We start from the raw sequence: 13,110 nt of genomic DNA, 5'->3' as shown, positions 1-13,110 counted from the left end.
CGCTTCATTTTTTCCAAATGCTCCTGCGTTCAAGTGTTTCACCTATGAAAACTGCGTTATGGCTGCTGTCCCTCTCCTTGCGCAGGGAACTAGCACGTATCTCCTTTCATAAGACTTATTACCATAGCCATCGGCTCAAGCAAGAACTAATTTCCCGTCCTTCACTCATACCATCTCGTATCGATCAATGTCAAAAAGTATTTGTTACTGGTTGTCACACTAACCAACACTTTCAATCTTTCATTCCTCAAATTTGTAATCATTGGAACCACTAGCCTAACTTCATTGTATCTATTACGGATGCCAGTGACCTTAAAAATGTGCTTTAACATGTTACGTCATATTCGCTTTGTGTGTTTTTATATTTATTGTTACCACTACATTCTGTAATGCCCTATGGACCCTAAAGGTGTTGAAATAAATAAATAAATAAATAAATAAACCGGATATAAGCTTATTATTCTGCGGCCAGCCGATTAGAAAGGTGTCTTGTATACACATACTAGGCATGTGGATACAAGACAACGGCGAGGTAGCGCACACCCTAGACACATTGGAACAAATCACAACGACTGTTGCCCGAATGATCTAGCGTCAAAAGTGACGAACAGGCTAGAAAGAAGCACATAAAGTCAGACTCATGCAATCATTTATGCTAAGGAGGGCGATATAGAGCTTATACTTTTAAAAACTGAATATGGTTGAAACGACCAAAGCGTGCTCCATCATCAGCGCGTATAAGGCGGCCCTGGGGCTACCAAAACACAACAGCACTGAAAGATTGGAGGCTTTGGGTATTTACTACACATATCAAGAACACGTGACGGTGATGGTCATGGCCCAGAGAACGTCTAAATTCCACAGAAAAAGGAAGGTCCCTGCTGCAAAATCTGTGATAGCCACTGAGGCCGAAGTACGGTGGGCTTGAACGAGATATGCTACCCGGAAAAGGGAACATTTTAGTTTCACCAATCGCATAGAATACCCGCCGTAGTTGCTGAGTGGCTATGGTGTTGGGTGGCTGAGCACGAGGTCGCGGGATTAAATCCCTGCCAGGGCGGCCGCATTTAGATGGGGGTGAAACGCGAATACACCCGTGTACTTAGATTTATGTGCACGTTAAAGAACCCCAGGTGCTTAAAATTTCTGGAGTCCTCCACTACGGCGTGCCTCATCATCAGAAAGTGTGTTGGCGCGTAAAACCCTACAATTTAATTGCATAGGATATGAGCACAGAACACCACCTCATGAGAATAAAAGAGTGGTGAAAGGCTTTAAAAAACGTGGAATCCAGACATATAATAAATGGAAGCGTGTGGAGTGGCAACCGGCAAATTCACAACACTAGCGCTGAATGCGTCCACTGCGACAATGGCCTCTATTCCGAAACCTTCAACCTGCAGCGCGGAGGCAGCAACCATAGCGTTGGCCATTTGAGATGTAGAGGTAAAATAAGAATATGCATTAGTCGTGATGGACTTCCTGACAGCATGCCGTTCGTTCATGACAGATACCGTCCCACACAGAAATTCACAGTATGCTAGGCATGACCCTACAATGGCACCAGACAATAACGTTGTGCCCAGCACAATCTGGACATGAGCGAACCGAAAGGCGGGTTGTTACTCCTTGAATAATAAGCATCCGAGCACCGGTCAGGCATTCTGAGCAACCCCTGATCCACCCACACGACAACCTCGAAATCTAAAATAAATAGGGACAAAAATGCAGGCGCCCACAACCGCACATTAGAGGACACTAGACCAGGGACTGCCGCCGCATACAGACAAACACCTGTTTTAGTAAGATACACCCTGCATTCTATGGGCATACCTGTCCTTGGTGCCAGGAGCGGCCCACTCTTGCCCACGTCATGTGGACTCACACCATGAAAAAAAGTCTTAACGCAGCCTTTCTTGCACTGCAGTACTGATTAGGCGTTGCATAGCGATACATCCATTTGGCAGAGTCGCTTTTGCAGCTAAACACTCAGCGCATATCACAATATTTTGCATGACAATAGAAAGACAACTTGTAGAACAAAAGGAAGGGCACTAGCTAGAAGCGAGAAGCTATGACTTGAAAGCTCAAGAAAGTTTTGCGTAAACATGGACTGCGAGTACCTCACAATCTGCTAATATGAAATGTCCGTCGTAGGCCTGCCTCTTGCAGTGCACGAAACTATATCGATTATAATGCGGTTAGGTTACAGTAAACATGCGAAATACACAAACATAATAACGAGTTTAGAGCACTGAAATTTACATAATTGATGAATTTGTTGAGCACGGACATATAAGACTCGCAAATAAATTAGCCTAGTACCCACTGAGAACCATCGTATTGTTGTAGTATGCTCAGCGAAAGACACTACTGCGCCTGAACCTTCTGATTCCCAAAAATGTACCGGCTATTATGGTTTTATTTTGCACAACATTTTGCACTGAAGGGAACCCATAAATAAACAGTTTAAGGCCCTAAGCTCATGGAACAGTGTTATTCCACTGAGCAAAAGCTTGTAGGAATCAGATAAAAATTAATCTTCTTTCATATAACGTTCAGCGTACAGCCGTAGTATCATAATAAATGACATCCTTAATGCAACTTCCGCTCAAATGCCTAATGTTATATTGAATGCTACCTTGGTAAAATACTTCTAATACTTCATGTCATAACACTTTTAGTAAGCTTTATTTGCTTGCTTTTCTGTGTATTCAGCAACAAATCTTAAAACTTTGCGACAAGCAACTTTTTAGCGACAGACAAGAATTAACACAGACAATTAACCGGCTTCCTAGCAAAAAGAGTGGTTGAGGGAACTAGATTGTCCTTTGTTACTGAAAAACTAGAAGTACACGGTTGAAGCATGGTGTACATCGCGTAGGCTTTGTGGTGATGCTGAAGTAACAGCAGTTTGTTCTCGTGCACGCCCATTCTACGTTTAATTGCTCCGAAAACAAACTGGCTTCACAATGTGCTCAAAAATTGCGAGTTTGTAACTGTAATTTGTAATAGATTTGAACATCATGTGTACAATGAAACAGAAAACTAACACTACAGATAAACTGCAGAAAAGCTAAATGTCGAACCAGTTAAGCTCGTTCACGAGAATCTAAATGCGCCACTTCTGATTATTGCGGCATTTGCAGAGATCAATACCGCAGGCAGCCTTGAAAGTGACGAAGAGGTGGCAACACAGTATTGAACTTGCATGATTGTATAGTTTATGTAATTGCCGTTATAATACGAGCAAAGGTATACCACCCAATTGTTCTCTTACGAGGGCCAAATGGTACGCACAATTTGCACTTGTGACCTGGACTATGAGCATCGTAATCTAGGGATATTACGTTAACTTGCCTGAACTGTGCTGAATTTGTAACGTTATTGTCTGAGAGTGAGCTCAATATTTCCCTAGCTGATTTAGCCTACAGGACAATCAATATCCTCTGCACACTACTTGCTGTTTATTCATCGCCTGTACGGACAATAGAGAAACGTAAAACGGTTCGGTATGTGCGTTATATCATGTTAGCTTATTTTCTATTGTTCCCACATAGTGTAATTCCGCTCACCAGCCTCAGTAACTATATGAATAGAGTTGAGGCTAAATTTAGCTAAGGTTAAGACATTTTTCACTTCTATTTGGCCAGACGCTAGAAAAAATGTTGGCACTACTTCCTCTAGCAGCCATTGTCATCTTCGTGACCGCCTTTATTATGTGGCGTGCTCCGGGACGTGTGATCCATGCTTGGTACTACAGGCAACGAGGTTAGAATAGAAAGGGTGCAGTAGAGAAAGGCCTTGTGCTCCTGCCATCGGTCAGAACGGTTCTCAGGTCTTTCGCTCGCTGACTGACACATTGTTGTCGTCGACTTAACCTCGAACCCTATGCGGCTGAACGATTGCCGCTTTTTATGAAAACCATTTCAAGGCACAATATAATAGCACAGGCTTAAAGTGTTATTATCGCGGTTCACTCGCATTTTGGGAAACTTGAGAGGAACAACTTGATAAAGAATAGGACGCAGAATTTAGGATGCTTACATTCCTTAGGTCTTGAATAGTAGTAGCTTTAGCTTGGGCAGCCAGAGCAATAATTAAGATGAGCTGTACAAAATGCATTCCTGTCAATAAATATTGGTGAACTAGAGTTGCACAGTACTCCTTTCTCAAGTATAACGCGCTGCACTATAGGAACTAGGGCTTAAATGTTGTTGCTAAAGGCTCAGCCCTTGCCTCGAAATGCAAATTGGAAATCATGTGTCTGCGCATATTCCGTAGCAATTGTGAAAAGCAACGCGTCTCTACTGCAGAAAAAAAAAAATATTCTTTAGCAACGTGCCCAGGTGTTTTTCTTGCATTTTCACTTAAATTATTTCACACTGGCTGTACTCTGAAAGGATTGGATATCTGCTGCTCGCAAATGCTTAAAAAAAAGGTACTGCGTGATCAATTTCATAAAAACATGTGTATTTCTCTTCTGCGCAGCCATCGTCGCCTTGCGCAGGCTCGTTGTGGTTTCTCGCACCATTGTTCGTTTTGTTACACAAGGAGCTCTTTTTCGCGACTGTTTCGACGCTGCATCAAATGCGTTTTGAAATAAAATATTATGTGTTCCCGCAATATGCAATAAAAATAGGCCTGAAAAAAAAAAGAACTACTTTGTCAGACTCTGCCAGAAATCAATAAAGAACGAAAATGCACTACAAGGCTGCGGGCCTACCCGGAGCAGGGCCTACCCGAGCTGGGCCTAGCAAAGCAACGGATTGCGGGCACGGTACAGGCGCGGTCCTGATTTGGCCTTACCTAGAAGCTGCTAGAATTTGGGGGCACGAACTAGGCACGGGCGAGTTCATCTAGGTCACGCCTTCGAGTAAACGTTGCTGCTCTGCATAGACACGACACATTCTTTGGGAAGCACACCTGAAAAGATCCAGAACTGGCGCCAAATTACCTCTGCAAAAAAGAAATAAAAAACACATGGAATTTCATTTCCAGCCTAATTCATTTGGTAAACGTACTTCTTCCTTCTACAAAAATACGGAAGAACACATATCACGATGACGGTCAACTGTAATGTGTTTATCATTAAATAAATACAAGAACGCAACGTAGTGCTACCGTCGAAACAGGTTATATTGCCACATTGTGTGGCGGAGCAAGGGACTCAAGAAGAGGAGAACGAAGTTCGTCTCGGCATCGCGCGTCACCGCTTACGCTTTCGTAAAGTGCAACGGCCTATATCTTCATTCAGCTTGTATACTCCAGCAGGGTATACGCGACAATTTGGTGGAGCTTGCTGGGTACGCTCAACTTATGCAGGAGGCCCCACTGGGCAGCAAGAACCCCGCCCCACAGTTGGAGTTGACCCCAGTCCACCACACAAGCCGGCGAACCCGAGGCCTCGCCCCACGATTCGGAAACCTCCAGGACGAAGTGATGACTGCGAACACTGCGACTTCTACGGAACGGCTGACACCGACTTACCTAACGCTGCTGAACCCCCAAGTGCCGACGGCCTTTCATGGCGACACATTTGAAGACTGGCTGGCGGAGTTCGAGCACGTGGCTGCGTTTAACGAGTGGGACAACAACGCCAAACTCAGGAACGTCTACTTCAGCCTCCAGGATGGTGCTCGCACGTGGTTTATGAACCGTGAAAGTGCCCTGTCTCCCTTGCCTGAGTTCCAGCGCAAGCTACTAGAGACTTACTCCAGCCCCAATCGCCGGGAAAAAACAGAGCGGGCCCTTCAGTCACGCGTTCAAAAGCCCAATGAGAGCGTCACGATGTACGTGGAGGATATGACGCGTCTCTTTCAGCGTGCCGATCCGAGCATCTCGGAAGAGAAGAAGGTGCGTCATCTGATGAGAGGCGTAAAGGAGCAGCTCTTTGGCGGTCTTGTTCGGAATACGCCCAATACTGTTGCGGAGTTCCTCACCGAAGCCACGGCGATGGAGAAAACCCTTCACCAACGGTCGAACTTGTACAACCGACAAGTAAATGCCGCTTGTACTCCGGATATGCAGGTAGGCTTCGGGTGCGACGTCGCCTTGCTTTGCGAGCTGATTCGCTCAGTGGTTCGCGACGAGCTGCAGAAGCACCACGGTACGTCGCCACCTCCAGTCAGCTCCCTCGCCAGCGTCGTACGCAAAGTACAGCAGGAACTGCAGGCATCTCTTTCCAGCAGTGAAGCACCACCTCTGCCAAGCGAATCCCGGCGCAAGACTTGCGCAGAAACCTCAATGAGCCCCGTCCAAGCTTTCGCACCTACTTATGTGGCGCCGCCATTCGTGTTGCAATCGGCGCACGCCGCTCCGACAGCTCTGCTACCGTACTTCGACGATCGCCGAACACCCGCGAGGAAATCAGAGGTTTGACGAGCACCCGATCGACGACCGCTGTGCTACCACTTCGGCGAAGCTGGTCATGTGTATCGGTAGTGCCCCAGCTGACGACTCGCACTGCGAGGTTTTTCTGTCGATTCACCTCGACCTAGGTTCGGCCAAAGGCCACCCGACATCGCAGAATTCCTCGAACAGCAGCGCAGGCCGGGCCCATCGCAGCGGCAGTCAAGCTCACCCTCACCGCGGCGATATTTCCCTGCTAGCGATACCACCTCGAGGACGACGCAAGGGCGATCCCCAAGTGCACGCCGGGATAACTGAGGTCAGCGACCTTCCGAGGCGGGGCCGCTGATACTCGACGCGCTGAAGACCTCGTATCGTGCCGACCGCAGAACAACGAAAACACGACGACGACAGAACCAGTTCCCGCCAACAAGGTTTCACTGGACATACCTGTGTTGATCGACGGTAGAAAAATGAGTGCACTTGTAGATATTGGCGTCGATTACTCTGTTCTTAGTGGAAAACTGGCGAGCGTTCTGAAAAAAGTTACGTTGGTTTGGAACGGGGCACTAGTTCGTACGGCAGGTGGCCACGTCGTCACACCGCTTGGCCTATGCACGGCCAGAGTAGAAATTCGCGGGGCCGCCTTTCTCGCACTTGTCTAGTTCTACGCGAGTGTTCCCGCGATTTAATTTTTGGAATGGACTTTCTCCGGGAATATGGTGCCATTATTGACCTCCACGAGCGCTGCATCACTTTCTCGGCACAAAGAGCAACACAGACCGACGCCATTGGACACAGATCTGCACTTCGCGTTTCGGACGAGAGCATCACGATACCGCCGCGTGCGAGTGTTATGGTTCCGGTCAAGTCCGATGAGCTACTAGACGGTGAATCCATTGTAGAAGGCAACATTTCTATGTCACTGGAACAAGGTATTTGTGTAGCGCGAAGCCTTGTGGAACTTAGTGATAGCCAGACAACGGTCCTCGTTACCAACTTTGCCTTTGAGCTTCGGCACATTTTTCGTGGCACTGTCATCGCCTACGCCGATCCATCAACGGACATCGTCGAGTACTTTGCTTCTGAAGTGGACACAGACGACTGTTCGCTCAGAGACATCGATGTAAACTCCGAGCTTACTGACCACCAAAAGAACGCGTGCTTCGCTCGGGCTACTAAGGTGGGCCAAACGCCAATCACGAAGCAACGAATAGCAACATCCGGCGACGCACGTTCTATCAAACAACAGTCTTGTCGTGTCTCGCCGAAAGAACGTGAGGCAATTCAAGCCGAACTCAACGAGATGCTAGATGATGGTGTCATTCAGCCTTCGCACAGTCCGTGGTCCTCTCCGGTCGTTCTAGCGAAGAAAAAAGACGGAACGCTTCGTTTCTGTGTTGATTATCCACGCCTCAACAATGTTACCAAGAAGGACGTGTACCCACTACCACGTATCGTTGACTCTTTAGACAGGTTGCGGCGAGCTAAGTATTTTTCGTCTCTCGATCTAAAGAGCGGTTACTGGCAAATTGAGGTCGATGAAAGAGACCGCGAAAAAACTGCTTTCGTCACTCCAGATGGCCTTTAGGAATTCGGAGTACTTCTGTCACGCATACGTTAACGCCTGGTACGCTAGCTTGAGTGGACAGAAGGAACACACGAACGCAAGATGCAGCACACACGTAACATTCATTCAATAGGCTATTTTAGCAACAGGAACACACGGTAAGATTCAACACTTATTACACACGGAATGCATCCTCCCTTGCTTAGCTTTCCGCTCCCACTACCGCGTTTACTAACGTCTGTGCGGCGATCGTCTATACGCTATAGTAGGGGCGCTTACAGTACCGGTTCTGTTCAAGGCGGTTATGGGCGTCCCCCGGTCTGTGGTCCGTCGTTGTAATCTGGTCGTCTTCAGTCTTTGCTGGTGTCCGGCGTCACCCATGCGCCTGGACGTGACGAAGGCACGGTCGCTGAGGAGCTGTCGCGCAGAGCGGTGCTCGTGCCGGCTGGCGCTCCTGGTGCGCGCCGGCCCAGCTTAGTTCTCTAGACTGACCGTGACTGGCTGTAGCCAGCCTCCACGCGTCTACGTTCAGCGGCATAAACGCTGACGTGTCCTAGCAGGTAGGTCCGGGCCAGCGGTAGTTCCGGGGACGTCGGCCATCTCCGCGCCGAGCCTGGTACGGCGGGGCGTCGATGTGGCGCCTAGGAACTGGGGCAGGACCCATAGAGGCGATCTGCGGCCGTCTTCTACTGGAACGCTGCGCCCTGGCCACCACGTCGTTCTCTGCACGCGCCCCTTATCCAAGATGGCGGCTCCACGTGCTCGCTTCACTCCTTCATCCTCGTCTTCTTTCTTTATTTACGCTTGTCACTGCTGACAACATCCTTTCGGTCTCTGTTCGGCACCAGCAACTTTCCAGCGAATGATGGACACCGTCCTCGCTGGTCTGAAGTGGCAAAGCTGCCTCGTCTATCTCGACGGCGTGGTTGTTCTTCCGGCGACATTTGACACCACCTGAAACGACTGCGGCATGTTCTCGAAGCCATCCGATCGGTTAACCTCACCCTTAAGCCTCAAAAGTGTCATTTCGGCTACAAGGAGCTGATGTTTCTCGGACACGTGGTCAGCGCGGAAGGCTTTAGTGCCGATCCCGCGAAAACTGCTGCTGTAGCCTCGTTTCCTACACCGACTGACAAGAACGGTGTCCGAAGCTCCCTGGGCCTTTGCGCATACTACCGGCGTTTCATCGAAAATTTTTCGAAGATGGCGGAGCCGCTGACTCGCCTTACGAGGGACGATGTATCGTTCGTCTGGTCCTCAGAGCAAGAGGCTGCTTTCAGCGAGCTTCGACAACGTCTGGTGTCAGCACCAGTTTTGGCCCACTTTGACAAGGAGGTGGACACGGAAGTTCATACAGACGCCAGTAACGTTGCTCTTGGTGCGGTGCTTGTACAAGCAGGTATTGAAAGAGTGATCGCCTACGCAAGTCGCACACTATCGCGTGCAGAGACCAACTACACCACCTCGGAGAAAGGGTGTCTAGCCGTCGTATGGGCGCTGGCCAAATTTCGACCTTACCTTTACGGCCGCCCATTCAAAGTTGTAAGTTATCATCACTCGTTATGCTGGCTTGCAAATCTCCGGGACCGTTCTGGACGACTGGCAGGGTGGAGTCTACGTTTGGAGGAGTACGACGGGACCATCGTGTACAAGTCGGGCCGCATACACGAAGACGCTGACGCACTCTCGCGCGCCCCTATCGACGCTACCGACCACGACATTGAGGACGACGGCGCTTTCCTTGGGGCCGTAAGCAGTACTGATTTGTCCACACGGCAGCGCACAGACGACGCACTACGGCCTATATTCGAACATTTAGAAGGACGAAACCCATCAATACCCCGGCATATCGCTCGAGGATTGTCGTCTTTTTGTTTACGACATGGTGTCTTGTACAAGAAGAACTCCGCTGCCACCAACAAGACCTACCTTTTGGTCGTTCCAGCAGACCCCCATGCCGAAGTTTTGTTCGCCTGTCATGACAAGCCTCCGTCTGGCCATTTGGGTTTTACGCGAACGCTTCATAGAGTGCGCAAATCCTACTACTGGCCGAAACTCGCCGAGTGTGTTAAGCGTACATCCAAGCCTGCCGTGAATGCCAGCGCCGAAAGTCGCCAGCTGTGAAGCGTGCGGGATTGCTGAATCCGATTGACCCAACTGCCAAACCTTTCGACCAGGTCGGCGTGGATCTTCTGGGCCCGTTTCCACTATCATCTTCTGGCAACAGGTGGATAACCATCGCCACGGACTATTTAACGCGGTATGCTGAGACAAAGGCTCTGCCTCGAGGCACAGCTTCCGAGGTTGCCCAGTTTTTCATACAGAGCATCGTCCTACGGCATGGCGCCCCATCACACGTCATCACAGACAAAGGCAAAGCCTTTACAGCACAGCTCATTGAAGACGTTTTTAAACTCAGCTGCACGACCCATCGAAGGACAACTGCCTATCATCCGCAGACAAACGGCTTGACAGAACGACTGAACAAAACGATGACTGACATGCTGTCTATGTACGCGGACGTACAGCACAAGACGTGGGACGAGATACTCACTTACGTAACGATTGCCTATAATACTGCTACGCAAGAAACAACACGCTTCCCGCCGTTTTACCTCGTTTACGGCTGTTAAGTTCAGACTATGTTAGAAGCAATGCTGCCGTGCGACAATATCGATCATCTCGACCTCGCCCAAGATGCCGAACTTTTCGTGCAACGCGCGGAAGAAGCCCGTCAGCTTGCCCGAGTGCACATAAAGCAACAACAGCGCATCGATGCGCACCGTTACAATACATGCCATCGATATGTGGAGTTCCAACCTGGTGATCAAGTTTTGGTCTGGACTCCCGTGTGCCGAAAAGGACTATCCGAGAAGCTTTTGAGTCGCTACTTCGGACCTTACAGAGTCTTGCAGCGAATTAGTGAGGTGAATTATGAAGTCCTTTGTGGCGGAAGCCAGCCTCCCGGACGCCGACAACCGCAATCTGAGATTGTGCACGTTGGGCGGTTGAAACCGTACTATAACCCCTAATTTTCGACGTTTTCAGCCGCTTCGGTTGTCTTTGTTGTTGCTCGTCCATCAGTGCCTTGTGACTATATAGAACACCACAGTGATTGTGACTATAGCCTATGTGTTCGCCCTAGAGCATCTCGGCGCTCTCAGGTCAAGCCTATGTATGCTTTCCTTTTTTTCTTGAAGAAGGGCTAATGCCCCATAGTGTGGTGATGATGATGTTTGTGGTTTAATGGCGCAAGGGCCAGGTGTGGCCAAAGAGCGCCATGCTAGTGGTATTGAATACGTCGTGGTCTGATGGGTTTTGTGAATTTAATGAGACGTGGCTGTAAAGGGGCCTAAAAGAGTTGGTGCAAATTGCATAAAAATTACACGTAATAAAATTATGGCAATGATTAATGACGTGTAGTATGATCACTAAAATGCATTAAGAAATAATGATGCATTATACAAAATATGCGAGATGCTAAAATTGTCTAAAAGCACTACTGCCTCGCCAGAGCCCTTGAAACGCAAGGGCCGAGAGGCATGTGCTATACAGAGAATCTATCCTAGCGATATCCTACGGAAAGAGGACGCGCTACGAAATGAATGGGCTTATAACATGTAGTACAACATCTTTTAAGAAAGCGAGGACTGCTGTGGTCTTAAAAAGCGGTTCTTCACCAAGAAACATAGCCGGATGCAGGGGAATACAATGGCGGTATGCAAACGAGAAATGTTTCCTCCTGTCTCTTTCGGCTTCCCGGCACTCCAGCAAGACATGGAGGACGGTCAGCCGATCGCCACATCTGCCGCAGGTTGGAGGCTCATTACCGGACAAGAGAAAGTTGTGAGTGCCAAATGTGTGTCCTATTCTCAGTCTAGTGAATAGGACATCTGTTCTTCGTGTTTTCGTTGTTGGCTGCCAGAAACCTAACTTAGGCTTAATTACGTGAAGCTTATTGCTCGTTTCTGCGTCCCACAAGCGTTGCCAGTGGCTTCGGAGTTTGTTTCTTAGGAAAGGCTTCATGTCTGTAGCAGGGACTGCAGCAGAACGAGTACCCTGCGATGCCATTGATTTGGCCATCTCGTCAGCAAGCACATTTCCCTCGATTCCTCTATGGCCAGGCACCCAGCATATTACTACGTGTCTGTGTGATAGATAAATATTGCATAAGAGCGAGTAAAGTTCTATGAAAACAGGATTTGTATGCTTTTGTAGAGAATTCAGCGCTTTTACAAGGCTTAACGAGTCTGTAAATACTATTGCTCTGTCGTGTTTTAATTTATTTATATGTTTTACTGCAGAAAGTACGGCATATGTTTCTGCAGTGAAGATACTCGTTAAGGGGTTCAGCACGTCAGATTCAGAAAGCGAGTGACCAACAGCAGCGTAGGATACGCCAGCATGGGATTTGGACGCGTCTGTGTAATATTCGTAGCAGGAGTACTTCAATTGAAGCTCCCGGAAATGCATGATAATTTCAAGCTCAGGAGCGTGCTTTGTGACCTTTAGAAACGATACGTCACATTCTATCACCTGCCACTGCCAGGGCGGTATTAGCTTAACAGCAGGCATTAGGCGATGTTCGAGAAATGGGACGTCCATTTCTTCGCCAAGTTCTCTTACACGTATTGAGAAAGGTAATCTCAAAGAGGGTCTATTATGAAAAAGTGTTTCACACGACAATTCGTTAACGGTTGTGAAACACGGATGTTCCTTATTAGAGCGCACTTTCAGGAAGTAGTTAAAGCTGATGTATGTTCTCCGAAAATGGAGTGACCACTCATCGGACTCGACATACAGACTTTCAACAGGGCTTGTTCTAAATGCGCCAGTGGCCAGGCGGATTCCCAGATGGTGAACGGGGTCTAACATCTTTAGTGCACTCGGGGCGGCAGAGTGATATACTACGGCACCATAATCTATTCGTGATCGAACTAGGCTCCTGTAAAGATTCAACAGGCATTTCCTGTCGCTACCCCATGTTGTGTGGGATAGGATTTTAAGTAGGTTCATTGTTTTTAGACATTTTGTTTTTAGATATTTTAGGTGTGGAATGAAGGTAAGTTTGGAGTCAAGTATAACACCTAGAAATTTGTGCTCTTTGTTAAAAGGAATTTGTTGTCCGCCCAGCTCTAGAAAATGATCTGGGACTAGGCCTCTCTTTCTTGTGAAGAGAACGCAGGAAC

At 48.2% G+C, this 13,110-nt stretch overlaps 1 long non-coding RNA gene across 1 annotated transcript in view; it reads right to left on the bottom strand.

The window, feature by feature from the left end:
• Positions 1-4,133, bottom strand: part of LOC129385765 (uncharacterized) — a 67,532-nt gene extending 63,399 nt beyond the window's left edge. Inside the window, exon 1 of the long non-coding RNA XR_008613319.2 lies at positions 4,048-4,133. This is a non-coding gene — a long non-coding RNA (uncharacterized lncRNA). The remainder of the gene's footprint in view (positions 1-4,047) is intronic.
• Between the last annotated feature and the right edge of the window lie 8,977 nt (positions 4,134-13,110).

Source organism: Dermacentor andersoni, chromosome 7, assembly GCF_023375885.2.
Source record: "Dermacentor andersoni chromosome 7, qqDerAnde1_hic_scaffold, whole genome shotgun sequence".
Taxonomy (NCBI): Eukaryota; Metazoa; Arthropoda; class Arachnida; order Ixodida; family Ixodidae; genus Dermacentor; species Dermacentor andersoni.
Note: the sequence above shows the minus strand (reverse complement) of the source record. Positions and strands in the feature narration are given on the sequence as shown.